This window comes from Oncorhynchus clarkii, chromosome 8 (assembly GCF_045791955.1).
Source record: "Oncorhynchus clarkii lewisi isolate Uvic-CL-2024 chromosome 8, UVic_Ocla_1.0, whole genome shotgun sequence".
Lineage (NCBI taxonomy): Eukaryota > Metazoa > Chordata > Actinopteri > Salmoniformes > Salmonidae > Oncorhynchus > Oncorhynchus clarkii.
In genome coordinates, this window is record NC_092154.1 from 34,917,289 (window position 1) to 34,931,459 (window position 14,171).

The window sequence follows — 14,171 nt, forward strand, 5'->3', positions numbered from 1 at the left end:
CCGTCCTTCTCCTCGCCCCTACCTGGGCTCGAACCAGGGACCCTTTGCGCACAGACAACAGTCACCCTCGATGCATCATTACCCATCGCTCCACAAAAGCGCGACGTCACCGATTGAAACACTATTAGCGCGTACCCCGCTAACTAGCTAGCCATTCCACATCGGTTACACATGCATAGTTAAACAGGTACACACACACACACAATCAAAGTGAATAATGTTGATGAATCGATTTACTTACATCACTGTTTGCTTGCACCACATTTCCTGTGTTGACTGATTTCCTGAAAAATAATCTGAAATCGTACAATCGTGAATCATTAATAAAATTACACATCACACCAAAAATAAAGGTTTTCTTTACTATACAACAAAAATATCTACCAACTGTATGAAGGAAATGAGTTCAGTTCAGATAGAATAGAAGCTGATTTCAGATGGTAATTAAGAGTTGTAGATGACTTACACACCCTCCACCTGAAGATGACAACCAAAGCTGCAGCCACACACACAGCCATAAGCACCACTGCCACCCAAATCACCTCCGACTGGGTAAGAACTGATGGAGAAAGACACAGAGCACACCTGTGTCACTTGAGATCAGCCTGGCTCACAACAGAAAGAGGGACTGACACACAAAGTACATAAAGTGCCTTGCAAAAGTATTCACCCCCCTTGCCGTTTTTCCTATTTTGTTTCATTACAACCTGTCATTTAAATGTTTTTTTTATTTGGATTTCATGTATTGGACACTCACAAAATAGTCCAAATTGGTGAAGTGAAATGAAAAAAAAACCTTTTTCAAAAAAACAAAAACAGAAAGTGGTGCGTGCATATGTATTCACCCCTTTTGCTATGAAGCACCTAAATAAGATCTGGTGCAACCAATTACCTTCAGAAGTCACATAATTAGTTAAAGTCCATAGAAGCACGGTGGCTAGGAAAAACTCCCTAGAAAGGCCAAAACCTAGGAAGAAACCTAGAGAGGAACCAGGCTATGTGGGGTGGCCAGTCCTCTTCTGGCTGTGCCGGGTGGAGATTATAACAGAACATGGCCAAGATGTTCAAATGTTCATAAATGACCAGCATGGTCGAATAATAATAAGGCAGAACAGTTGAAACTGGAGCAGCAGCACAGTCAGGTGGACTGGGGACAGCAAGGAGTCATCATGTCAGGTATTCCTGGGGCATAGTCCTAGGGCTCAGGTCCTCTGAGAGAGAGAAAGAAAGAGAGAATTAGAGAGAGCATATGTGGGATGGCCAGTTCTCTTCTGGCTGTGCCGGGTGGAGATTATAACAGAACATGGCCAAGATGTTCAAATGTTCATAAATGACCAGCATGGTCGAATAATAATAAGGCAGAACAGTTGAAACTGGAGCAGCAGCACAGTCAGGTGGACTGGGGACAGCAAGGAGTCATCATGTCAGGTAGTCCTGGGGCATGGTCCTAGGGCTCAGGTCCTCCGAGAGAGAGAAAGAGAGAAGGAGAGAATTAGAGAACGCACACTTAGATTCACACAGGACACCGAATAGGACAGGAGAAGTACTCCAGATATAACAAACTGACCCTAGCCCCCCGACACATAAACTACTGCAGCATAAATACTGGAGGCTGAGACAGGATGGGTCAGGAGACACTGTGGCCCCATCCGAGGACACCCCCGGACAGAAGGGAAGGGGGAGAATAGTTATGCACACTCAAGTTTCCTGTTTTTTTGTCTGATTTATTGTTTATTTCACAAAAATATATATTTTGTAGCTTCAAATTGGTAGGCATGTTGTGTAAATCAAATGATACAAACCCCCCAAAAATCAATTTTAATTCCAAGTTGTAAGGTAACAAAATAGGAAAAATGCCAAGGGTGATGAATACTTTTGCAAGCCACTGTAGATGAAGCACAATGAGGTACAGCAGTGAAAGTGTTGCCTTGATAAACAGGGTTTGAATTTTACTTAGTTTTCCTCCTTTGTCATTACCATCATTATCAGGCTTAATATTCCTTTCTTCTTAATTTCTTCCAGATCATAGTAGCATAAAAGGAGTTGGTGGCACCTTAATTTTAGAGGACGGGCTCATGGTGATGGTTGGAGCGTAATTAGTGGAATGGTATCAAATACATGGTTTCCATGTGTTTGATGCCATTTCATTCGCTTGGTTCCAGACATTATTATGAGTCGTCCTCCCTCAGCAGCCGCCTATGAAGAATTACATACCTGAGAATGTAGAAAAACAATGTAGTCAATGGAGGTCTTCACTTTTCCCTTGTCAGCCAGCTGACACATCCACTTCCTGTTGTTGTCCTTCCTCTGGAGTGTCACAGAGTGAGGTCACAGAGAAACCCCCTGACCTGGTATCTGGAGTCTCCCTGCAGCTCACTACCTGTCATCCTCCCAGCTAATGCTAACTGTATGGTCAATGAGTGGGATACATGTTCCAAGTCCATCAAATGTGTGCAGAGAGCACCTTAAAGTTACTGGTCTATTAAGCTTTAGATTTGTCTCTGATGTGGATGAGGAGACTGGGAGAGACAGAAGAAAAATGCAATATTGTGGTAGTTGTACATTTATTGTGTACTACTGTATTGTATTTGTTGTATATGTTTAACTAAGACAACTTTTCACTCTTGACTTTACTGTCAACAGAAAAACTCAGCGTTGAGAATAGACAAATATGTATCATTATCTGTCTCAAATGGGGTTCTGTTGTTTACTCGACAGGTGTAGAGTCCCGCATCTTCAGCTGTGACACTTGGAAGACATATAGAATAGCCAGCCTTCACACTCAGTCTCTTAGTTTTCTGTGAGTTGTGTCTCACCTTTGCCATAGAGACCGCTGTAATAGCATTCTCAATCCCAGCTCTGGAGTAATGCCATGTAGTTGAGGAGCAGTCTTCTGGATCAACCGTATTGTGACAAGGTAGATGGACATCAACCCCCACATTGACATATTGAGAACGTTTGTTTACATTTATACCTAGAATGTAAAACAAAGTTAATCCATGTAACACAGCATAATAATTACACAAATCATTTCATAAAGATTGGATCCAATATAAGAGGTAAATATTCACTGAGTGTACAACAACAACATTTAGAACACTTTCCTAATATTGAGTTGCACCTAGGGCTGTGGATGTCATGACATTTTGTCAGCCGCTGAATGTCAAGCAAATAACTGCCAGTCTTAAGGGATTTGACCGTTAATTAACATAAACACATTTAGCATCTCCTGGCTTCCACACATAGCCTACAAGCCACTGATGCAGACCTTTGGAACATACACATTTTAAAAAGTCTAATAAATCCATTTAACATAGACTACACCATCACAATAAATCCATAATTTATTTTAGACAGGTCTAAAGAAACATGATATGAAGAAAATGTAGACTATTTCAGCAGAATAGAATAGCATACTCTGAGTTGCCCTGACGTGGCTATGCCATATGGTTTTGGGCTAAACTAGTTTATTTAGAAGACAAGATTTGCTTAGAATTCTGTGGCATTATTTTATAGTATGAAGAATACAATTGAACATAGCTGAATAAAATATAAAAAAGGATCTTTTGTCCAAACGATTTCTGAGAGTGAGCACATGCGGCTATTCTGTGTTGATAGGTTAACAAAGAAACAGTTCCTCCTACATGCTTCATTTAGAGTTATTTATGCAACTTTAGTTGTGAGACATATACATTGGGCTATATGTTTAGATTTGTAATACATTCTAAGGCTGCATGATGCAACTCATGATGATTTGGAAAAAGTTGCATGAAAGGCATGAGCTCTGCATTGTTTCTTGCACAGGCTGCACAGACTTCATCAGTCTCTCATTCACAATTTGACTAGCACTCGAATTTCCGGGAAGCATCCTCCTAGTGTGGCCGTAATGCCCCCTAAAAAACTCCATGCCTTTTGCAGCCAGTGACCGTTGTGCCCTTGGGCTGAATATAATAATTTGAATTCCCTTCACCCAGCTGCAGATTCCAAAGCAACACTCAGATATCTCAATTCTTAGTAGACACTGCCCGTCAGGTGATCAGGGTTTTCTCATAGTCATCTATCTAAGCTCCGAAGTAGGCTACAAGTGAAGACAGACACATGCAACCTTTTTATCGTATTCCGAGGCGCATATTGAAGACGTTAGCAGAACTGTCCACATTTACTTTTCTACAGCCAACAAGATGACTATGCCAAACAAACAGAAAAAGCACTAGCCTATATCTACTATCCCCAATAGTACAAACATTTTCATATTCTATTGGTCAACTTTTCCTTCTGTGCGAGAAATAAATATTCTGTACATAGTCTGGGACAGTTGTGGGATGCGATATATTCCAAATTAATACAACCACTCGCATAAAAAAAACTGAATACACAATCCTCAAAAGTGACCACAAATGTGATTATGCATGTAATGCTGAATTACAAAAGTGAGTAATTTTTTTGTGTGGTACTTTTTACACCTTTTTCTCCCCAATTGGTACAGTAGTTACAGTCTTGTCCCATCACTGCAACTCCTGTACGGACTCGGGAGAGGTGATGGTCGAGAGCCATGCGTCCTCCGAAACAAGGCCCTGCCAAGCCGCACTACTTCTTCTTGACACACTGCTCGCTTAATCCGGAAGCCAGCCGCACCAATGGGTTGGAGGAAACACCGTAGGACGACGCTGTGCCAATTGTGAGCCGCCTCATGGGTCTACCAAACCTGAAACCCACGCGCTGTATATGTATGCCAGTTAGTTTGGGGCAAAGGTTCACCTTCCAACAGGACAACAACCTTAAGCACACAGCCAAGACAATGTGGAGTGGAATGCCCTTGACTGATCCAGCCAAAGTCCGGACTTGAACCCGATCGAACATCTCTGGAGAGACCTGAAAATAGCTGTGCAGCGACACTCCCCATCCAACCTGACAGCGCTTGAGAAAAACTCCCCAAACACAGGTGTGCCAAGCTTGAAGCGTCATACCCAAGAAGACAAGGGTGTTATCGCTGCCAAAAATGCTTCAACAAAGTACTGGGTAAAGGGTCAACACATAAATGGATTATTTCCATAGAAGTTATCTCACACAATTCCATAGCCTATAGAAATGTTGCGCAACATGAGCTCATGGGCTCTCATGAAGTGTTTGATTTTAGTTTAGATTACATTTGCATTGATGTCAGAGTGATTAGAGGGACAATAGAGTGGTGAATACCAGGCAGTTTGGTAGGCTTTGGTAGGCAAGTTTGGTAGGCTACTAATGACTATCAGCAGCATCAGAGCTTGGAGAAGCCTAGTTACCATGACTAAACGGTCACATGGAATTTGTCTGCCGTCATGACTTGTGACTGCCGGTGTGTTGGTAATAGGGCCACCTTAACAGCCCTAGTTGCACCCTCACCTTTTCCCCTCAGAACAGCCTCAATTTGTCAGGGCATGGACTCTACAAGGTGTCGGAAGCGTTCTACAGGGATACTGGTCCATGTTGACTCCAATGTGTCACACAGTTGTCAAGTTGGCTAGATTTCCTTTGGGTGGTGGAGCATTCTTGATACACACGGGAAACTGTTGAGTGCGAAAAACCTAGCAGTGTTGCAGTTCTTGACACAAACCAGTGCGCCTAGCACCTACTACCATACTCCGTTCAAAGGCACTTAAATCATTTGTCTTGCCCATTCACCCTCTGAATGGCACACATAAACAATCCATGTCTCAATTGTATTATTTAACCCGTCTCCTCCCCTTCATCTACACTGATTGAAGTGGATTTAGCACATGACATCAATAAGGGATCATAGCTTTCACCTGGATTCACCTGGTCAGTCTGTCATAGAAAGACAATTTCTTCCTCTGTTCAGTGTTGTTTTGGATTTGACTTAGTCTTACTGATACGTCACTTCTTAGATTGGCTAATACCATCTTCTTTGATTTGATGTTGACGCGCAAGGATAACAGCAATTTTATCCATTTGGATATAATTGTACATTTTGACCAGTGGAGGCTCTTCAGAGGATTTCATAAAAATAATTAAACAATTTTTAAAACCCTTTTTAGGTAAAACATGACTAAATATATTCACGTAACCAAATAATTTATTAAAAACACACTGTTTTGCAATGAAGGTCTACAGTAACCTCAATAGAACTCTAGGGTTGCACGAGGGACAGCTAGTTCCCCTCCTCCTCTGTATACATTGACTTCAATACAAAACCTAGGAGGCTCATGGTGCCCTCTTCCATAGACTTACACAGTAATTATGACAATTTCCGGAGGATATCCTCCAACCTATCAGAGCTCTTGCAGCATGAACTGACATGTCGTCCATCCAATCAAAGGATCAGAGAATGAATCTAGCATTGAAAACACAAGCTACACTGCAGTGCATGTAATGTGGTGAGTAGTTGACTGAGAGAGAAAGATGTGTTAAACAAATTAATTCCTTCAAAAATGAAGGAAAAGCAAGAGCGAGTTAGCTATCTTTTGTTGTATTTATTTTCCTTTTTACTTAGCGAATGCAGCTAGCTAGTTTAGCTTACTCAAACACCCGGCTCAAACAGAGAGGGATGCCATGTTAGCTATCCGGCTATGCAACACTGGAACTCTTCCAAGTCAAGGTAAGCTTTTGGTTTTAGTACTTTATTGTCACCGGGGCCCCCAGGTGTAACTGCTAAACTGCTTGCTGACTCTATACTGTCCTCCATGATTGTAGTGGGTTTACTAACGCGTTAGTTCTAGTATTTATGTTGACTATGATGTTAGCTAATATGGTGACAAGGATGTAGGCTGTGTGTAGCGGTTAGCAGTTATGATATAGAGGTTTGGATTGGTCACAGACTGCTGATGTGTTGTGCACTTAAGTCCACAAGCGAAAGGGAAAAAGTGAGAGGAGGAGAGCACAAGAATGCGAGAAGGAATTATACAATGAGCAAATGATCATGCTGTTTGTACGTGGCAGCTATGAAAGTGAACTGTATTTGCGTGTGAGCAGGGGTGTATTCATTCAACCGATTCTGTTGAAAAACGTTTATTAAATGGAAGCAAACGTAAGGAAACGAGAATAAACATACCGGAATTTGTTCAATAGAAACTCTTGCTTGCAACTGTTAAACTAATGATTATACCCTAGATCAGCTACATGCAGGCAAGAGTGTGCAAGGCGGTATTGAATGTGTCACTGTTTTTTCGCCTTGATTACTCAGATTTCTCTTGACCTACGTGACCTATTTCTCTTTCATTCATAGGCTAGGTTGTAGCAACCTCATGATGGGTATAGGGAAAGTGTTTAGTATCATGTAGTAGCCTAAACCTATCAATGTTCAATTTAGCTGAATAAATGAAATATGAATGACAGTCATCCAATATGCTGTAATAGAAATAAGGCCATGCTCATTAAAAAAAATAATTTAAAAAAGAGCGTCCTCCCTCATCATAAATGGCACCGACCGCCACTGATGTTGACATACCAAAAACTGCAAACGGTGCATATGGATCTTAATTTGACCAGCTTCTCACAGCAGGAACATAACCCTGCAGCAACAGGACATGTTTGTAGGGGTTGATACATTTTTAGTTAGGGCAAATCAAGTCTGACATTTTTAAGTGTAAATTACAAACTTTAAAAGCCTTTTTAAAACTCTAATACACGACAAGTTTGCATTTCCAGCTGCTCAGGACATTCATTACCTGTAACAGAGTGATCAAATTAAGATCCTACACCTGTATTATATTTTATTTATTTAACTAGCCAGTTAATAACAAATTCTTATTTACAATGACGGTCTAGGAACAGTGGGTTAACTGCCTTGTTCAGGGGCAGAACAACAGATTTTTACCTTGTCAGCTCAGGGATTCGATCTAGCAATCATTTGGTTACTAGTCCAACACCCTAACTACTAGGCTACCTGCCGCCGCTGTATCTTAAATTGCTGGCTACATCAGTTTGTTTGTGGATGAATGATCACAGTAAATGTGATTCAAGAAGTCATCAAGGATAATGCGGCATGATCCTGTCGTGTTGACTAAAAAGAGAACTTGGATTGCACAAGTTGGTTGTTTGAGTTACTGAGAATATGGAATTGTGTGTGTGTGTGTGTGCGCGCGCGCCTTGGCCCATGGACCACTTCGTCTAGCCTTTGCTCTGCTAGCTGCTGCTAACTCATCTTTAAAGTGTGTGGTGGTGGTCTATGAGCACACATCTAAAAAGGAAAACAAACCCACATATTGTACACTGATACTTACTTTTGGGTGCAGGATACAGAAAGTATTGAAAGAAAGTCATAAACTGAAAAAATTTAACGTGACATTTTGGGTCCCTGAGGTTAATTGACAGTGACAGAGGGAGCTGGGGTCGCCAGGGTTCCTCTCTGGTTCTCTCCCTCTGGCAAAAGAGGGCATAACTGAGGCATACGTCACTGCATCCTCACCAAGGACCTACAGACACAACAAATACACATACACATGTCAGTCACAACCTAGGAAAGGCGTCAAGGTGCATAGGAGGAGTTGCTACGCAGAGTGTAACAGGGAAACCCAAGAGCAGACAGGTGAAGTGACTGGGCTGAAGTAACCAAGGTATTTATTGAAACACAGGGGGAAGATCGAGTGCAGGCCAGGGGAAGCTCAGGCGGGTTGCAGGAAACCAGGTGCTGAGGCGAGAGGGGTTGGGACAGGGTAAGCAGGTCCGGAGGGGAATCCAAGGGAGCAGTGTTGCGGATAAAGGAGAAGGAGCCACAGACAGTTAGAGAGGTCAGAACACTGCTGGGATTCTTCGGCTACTACAGACCAAGATTTCTCCAGGATGGCCAAACCCATATTTGAGCTGCTACAAAGTCCATCAGAAGAAAGAAAAGGGGAAAACTGCCAAGTCAACCAGAGGAAAAACCCAGGCCAAAAAGGTTAGCAATGTACAATGACATCCCAAGACACCAGCCCAGTGGATGGCTGCACAGAGATCCATCGTAGCCAAGTTGGTGGACATGCTAACCAATCCACTCATACTAGCATACCCAGACTGTGACTTACCATTTGTGCTACATACTGACGCTTCCAATGACAGTCTAGGGGCTTTCCTTTACCAACATCAGAACGGGAGACTACGTATAATCGAGAATGGGTCTAGAACGCTAACTCCAGAAGAGAAAAAGTACCACCTCCACTCTGGCTAACTTGAGTTTTTAGCACTTAAATTGGTGATCTGTGACAGTTAGAGACTATGTATACTATGCATCCACCTTTACTGTATACACAGACAACCCTTTAACCTATGTTCTGAGCACAACTAGACTCAACGCAGTAGGTCACGGTTTGGTCGGGGAGTTGGCCAACTTCCACTTCGACCTGAAAAACAGGCATGGATAAGTGAATGCAGACGCTGACACACCGTCTCGTTATCTTGTCATTCTCCCCAACCACATGCGTGAATACACAATATATGCCACCAGAAGTAATCTCAGCGGTATGGAAAGAAAGCTGGGCAGTGAAAAATGTGGATGTTCCATGGGTGGCTGCGCTACAAGTCAACTCTAGAGAGGGTGGTGTGTCACCTAAAGGCGTGCCTGCCATCACACCAGAGGATAGGCTGCACAGAACGAGGATGCTGCAATCAGAGAAATCATCTCGCTGAAAAACAAAAGATGGAATCCAAATGAGAAAGAGAAAAAGCTCATGAGACCAGAAATAAGGAGACTAGTCCATGAGTGGAACAAGCTGGTCATGGAAAATGACATTTTGTACAGACAGACTGGACAACGAAAGCAAGTTGTACTACCCAGCAAGCTGAAATCAGTGGTGCTGAAAAACTTACATGACGACATTGGCCACGTCGGAGCAGACAAAGTGATTCATCTAGTCAGGGAAAGATTTTATTGGCCATTCATGCAGCATAACGAAGAAGACTATGTGATCAGACAGTGTATCAAGCAGAAACGTCCCTGTGTTCCAGGGAAAGCACTTATGGGTTCTATCACCACCCTTTGAGCTTCTCTCCGTCGACTACATGAACCTTGAGCCAAGCAAAGGAGCCTATGAATAAATGATTGTACTGGTCGATCATTTAACACGCGTTGCACAGGCCTACCCAACGAAGAACAAGTCAGGAAAACTGCAGCCGAGAAGATATTCCAAGACGTCATTCCTCGGTTTGGCTAACCTAGTAAGCTTCACCACGAGCAAGGGCGAGAGTTTGAGAACAACCTGTTCCAGAGACTCCAGCAGCTTGCAGGGATCTCACACTCTCAAACTACCCCATACCATCCACAAGGGAACCGTCTGGAAAGGATGAATAGAACACTCCTGCAGAAGCTCCGTGCTATGCAAGAAGAGAAGATGACAGAGTGGGAAGACCATCTACCAAACATCGTCCATGCCTATAACTGTACAAGGCCTCCTGTATGGCAGAGCCTTCCTATCGACCTACTTTTCAACCTCGAAACAGTGACAAGAACCCAACAGACATTTGCAGATAAGTGGGCAACAAAGATGAAAGATGCATACAAAATTGCTTCTGAGAACAGTCAAAAGTCCTCAGCGAAAGGGAAGAAGTACTACGACAAAGGGGTCAAAGGTGCAACTCTACAGCCGGGTGAGCGAGTCCTTGTGAGGAACCAATCGGAAAGAGGTGGCCCCGGGAAACTCTGTGCTTACTGGGAGAAGACAGTACACAGAGTTGTGGAGCGAATTAGAGAGGATCCAGTGTATAATATCTAGTCAGAGTCTGGAGACAAAGCTCTTTGTGTGCTGCACCGGAACCTCCTGTTACCTGTAAATGACTTGCCAGTGCACCAGGACACTCCAAACAAACAACACTAAGACAAAAACAGAAAACAAACAGTAAAATGATTGACCAAGAATCTGACAGTTCAGATGAAGAGTAAAGCTACTATACTTACCAGCACAGTCCTCGGTTCTATCAGAGCGATGTCAGACCACAACCAAGACAACAAGAGTGGCGCACCAGACCGCAAGCTACTGCTCAGGAGTTCAGACCTACAGTGGCAGAGGAAATAGAACAGATCCAGCAACAGTCTGAAGGACCTGAACAGCACGGAGTGGAGGATGAAGTGCAGGAGGAACTCCAAGATGTTGTGCTAGTACAGCGGCAAGAGGTCAATGGAAAGGAAGCCTTACCTGTGAGAAGGTCCACGCGCACTGGAAGGCCCAGATACATATTTAGCTCTGAGAGTCTGGGACAACCGTCATACCAGTCATGGAGACAAAGAGCAAACACAGTTGTGCTCAATTCTTACATGGTGACTGGAAACATGATGACTTATCCAGTTTTACAAGGAGATTACTGGCACGAAGGAACACCACTTGTCTGGACATGCTAGACATTGACTATAGACAGACAAATAGATGCCAGGAGTCATCAAAAAGAGGAGGGGATAGTGTAATGGGTTGAAAACAAAGTCATTAAAATTAGACACCCCTTTATTATATATATTATGTATTATATATTATACATGCTTTAGCGTTAGTATTCCATCAAGTCAATAGATGGCGCTGTTGTACTGTGGTAGTAGGAGAAACAGCATGTTCTGGCCAAGCGCACGCACCATTCTTCAGAATAAAGAAAGTGCCAGAATGTTGCGGTTTTAAACTCGCTACAGACTGAGGCCGGTAAACACTAGTTATACCCTAATGTTAGCTAGATAGCTAACATTGAACCTAAACTTTGAACCTGACACCTGACAATAGCAATATCAGATAATTATTTTTCATATAGATTATACTTTACAGATTTCACCAGTATGTTTTTCACATAAATGGAGTAACTTTATCCATAGAATGTCACAACAAAAATGTCTACTTATCAAAAAATGTATACAATATTTAGCAGATACTAAAGGGACCCAAGCAGCCCTAAAACAGCTATTTCAACCATTGTCCTCTTAATCTGACTCTCCTCTGTCAGAGTCTCAGCACAGCAAGTTTCTCACTATAAAGTATTGAGCATACAAATATCCATCGCGATTTACAGTCATGGCGGCAGTGCATTCAATTAAGGTAGATAAAATAACCGCATATTGCAGTCATTGCAAGTTTAAAAAAAATCCTCATTACAGCAGCTATCTGATAAATCAGTGCTAGTAAGAAAAGACAAGTGATCAGCGCATGTATTAGTTCCTCCTCTGGCAGGAAATGCACATATAAATTGCTCAGCCATTTTGTAGGAAATGGGGAATTGTATTCTCCATTCATGCCCGCAAGCAAACCAGAACCAGAGTTACCTCTGGTTCGTACAGCCATTCCTATGGGTAAAATTAATGGGTAAAGAATAGGGTTTTGGGATAAAAGACGAAAATTTAGTATGAGATTAGCACAGGTTTAGGAAATCTTATATGTTTGGTCAGTCAGTTAACATGACCTTCATGAATTATGATGCCTTTATGTGCTTTTTTTTTATTACATAAATGCTTCAAAATTCACAAAAAGGGATGTTGACTGATGAAGATAATCTCATAGAACAAAAATCTTCTACGCCTGTGTTTACCACAGACCACATGTTCTGCGTTTATCCAAAAACCTTACAAAAGCTCCATTCATTTACACATAGCTTTGTCCAACGAACCATGGCGAGGTTAGTGCCTACAAAAAGACACCATTACTATTGCTCTCCATAGAGGCACTTCCAACCTATTACACTTTGATAGCAGGATACCACAGGCGGTGTGGTTTCCATGTGTTTGATAGCATTCCATTCACTCCATTCCAGCCATTATTATGAGCCGTACTCTTCCCTCAGCAGCCTCCTGTGCAGGGTACATATATATCAATTCATATAAGTGACACATTTTATCATGCGTTACATTTGGGCTTGTGGTTTGAAGTGATCAAAAAATGACAGGATTGAGAATGGTTATTTGTTTTCAAAATAAACATACTTTTCTATTCATCAAACTACTTCCACAGGGTAAAATCTTTACTGAATAATAAAGCTTCTGTGATGAAGCAATATAAAGAGAGATTTGTAGGTTTTTGGTTAATGGATGTTGATCTTCAGCAACCTCTAATGGCGGCTGTGTGATACAACCTTTACTTTCTAATAAACGAATTCAAATGGTTTTGTTTAATCACTGTCTGTCTCATTGTCCAGGTACCAGCAATGTTGTTGAGTTGCACATCAGTCACATCATGCTCTTTATGGCACTGACCATCATGGTTGCCACAGTCATCGTCTACACAACCAGGAGGAACCATGTGTGTTGTTTTGTTGTCTGTATAGAAGAAGCATCTGGTATTGAGCTTCAGCCTGGTCCTGGACGAATGACCCCTTGCAAACTGTCTATGGACTTTATTGATTGAGTAACAGAGGACATTATACATGATACATGATATACATTTTTTTATTTTTTTTACAGCTGATGTGAATCTATGATAGCACAGTGTGCTTGAAGATTACTTCATAGTACTTCAATCTCATCTTTTAGTATCTTTTTTTACACACCTTTTTTTTTAGTGCATGCAGTATGGATGCAGACATCAATTAAGCAAAGCATGGTTGACGTGTGAATGACACGTTTGGTATTTATTATATCCATTGTGATGTGCAGGAAGTCAACATATCCATTGGTTTTGTGTATATACATGTGTGTTTGTTTTTTTGCCTTCGCAGATTTTAAATTACCAGAAAACTTTTTCTAAGTATTTTTTTTACAACCTAGCCAGCAGTACTGATAGGCCCAGGCTAGACTACTTTTGTCTTCTAGAAACATCATCAAATGACCGTCAGAGATTTTCTGTTATCTACTCTGACTTTCATTGAAAAACGAATCAAATGTAGTTAAATGTTTTAGTTATTTCCATTGACATTACAAAGGACTGTAGCCTACACCCCTTCTTCGAAATTACGCTACAGACTGGGCTACTTACTCACTTTATTACCTTTATGTCCAGCTGAACATCTCGCCAGGTGCAGTGGCATGTGCCTGTAATCCAAGTCACTGGGAGGCTGAGGTTGGTGGATCAAGTGAGCTGAGGAGCTCTGGGCTGCAGCACGTTATGTCGAACGGGTGTCCACGCTAAGTTCGCTATCGATATGGTGTTCCTGGGGGAGCCCGGGACCACCAGGTTGTCTAAGGAGGGGTGAACCGGCCCAGGTCGGAAACGAAGCAGGTCAAATCCCCCGTGCTGTCCAGTAGTGGGATAATACCTGTGAGTAGATGCTGCAGTGCAGCCTTGGCAAAACATCGA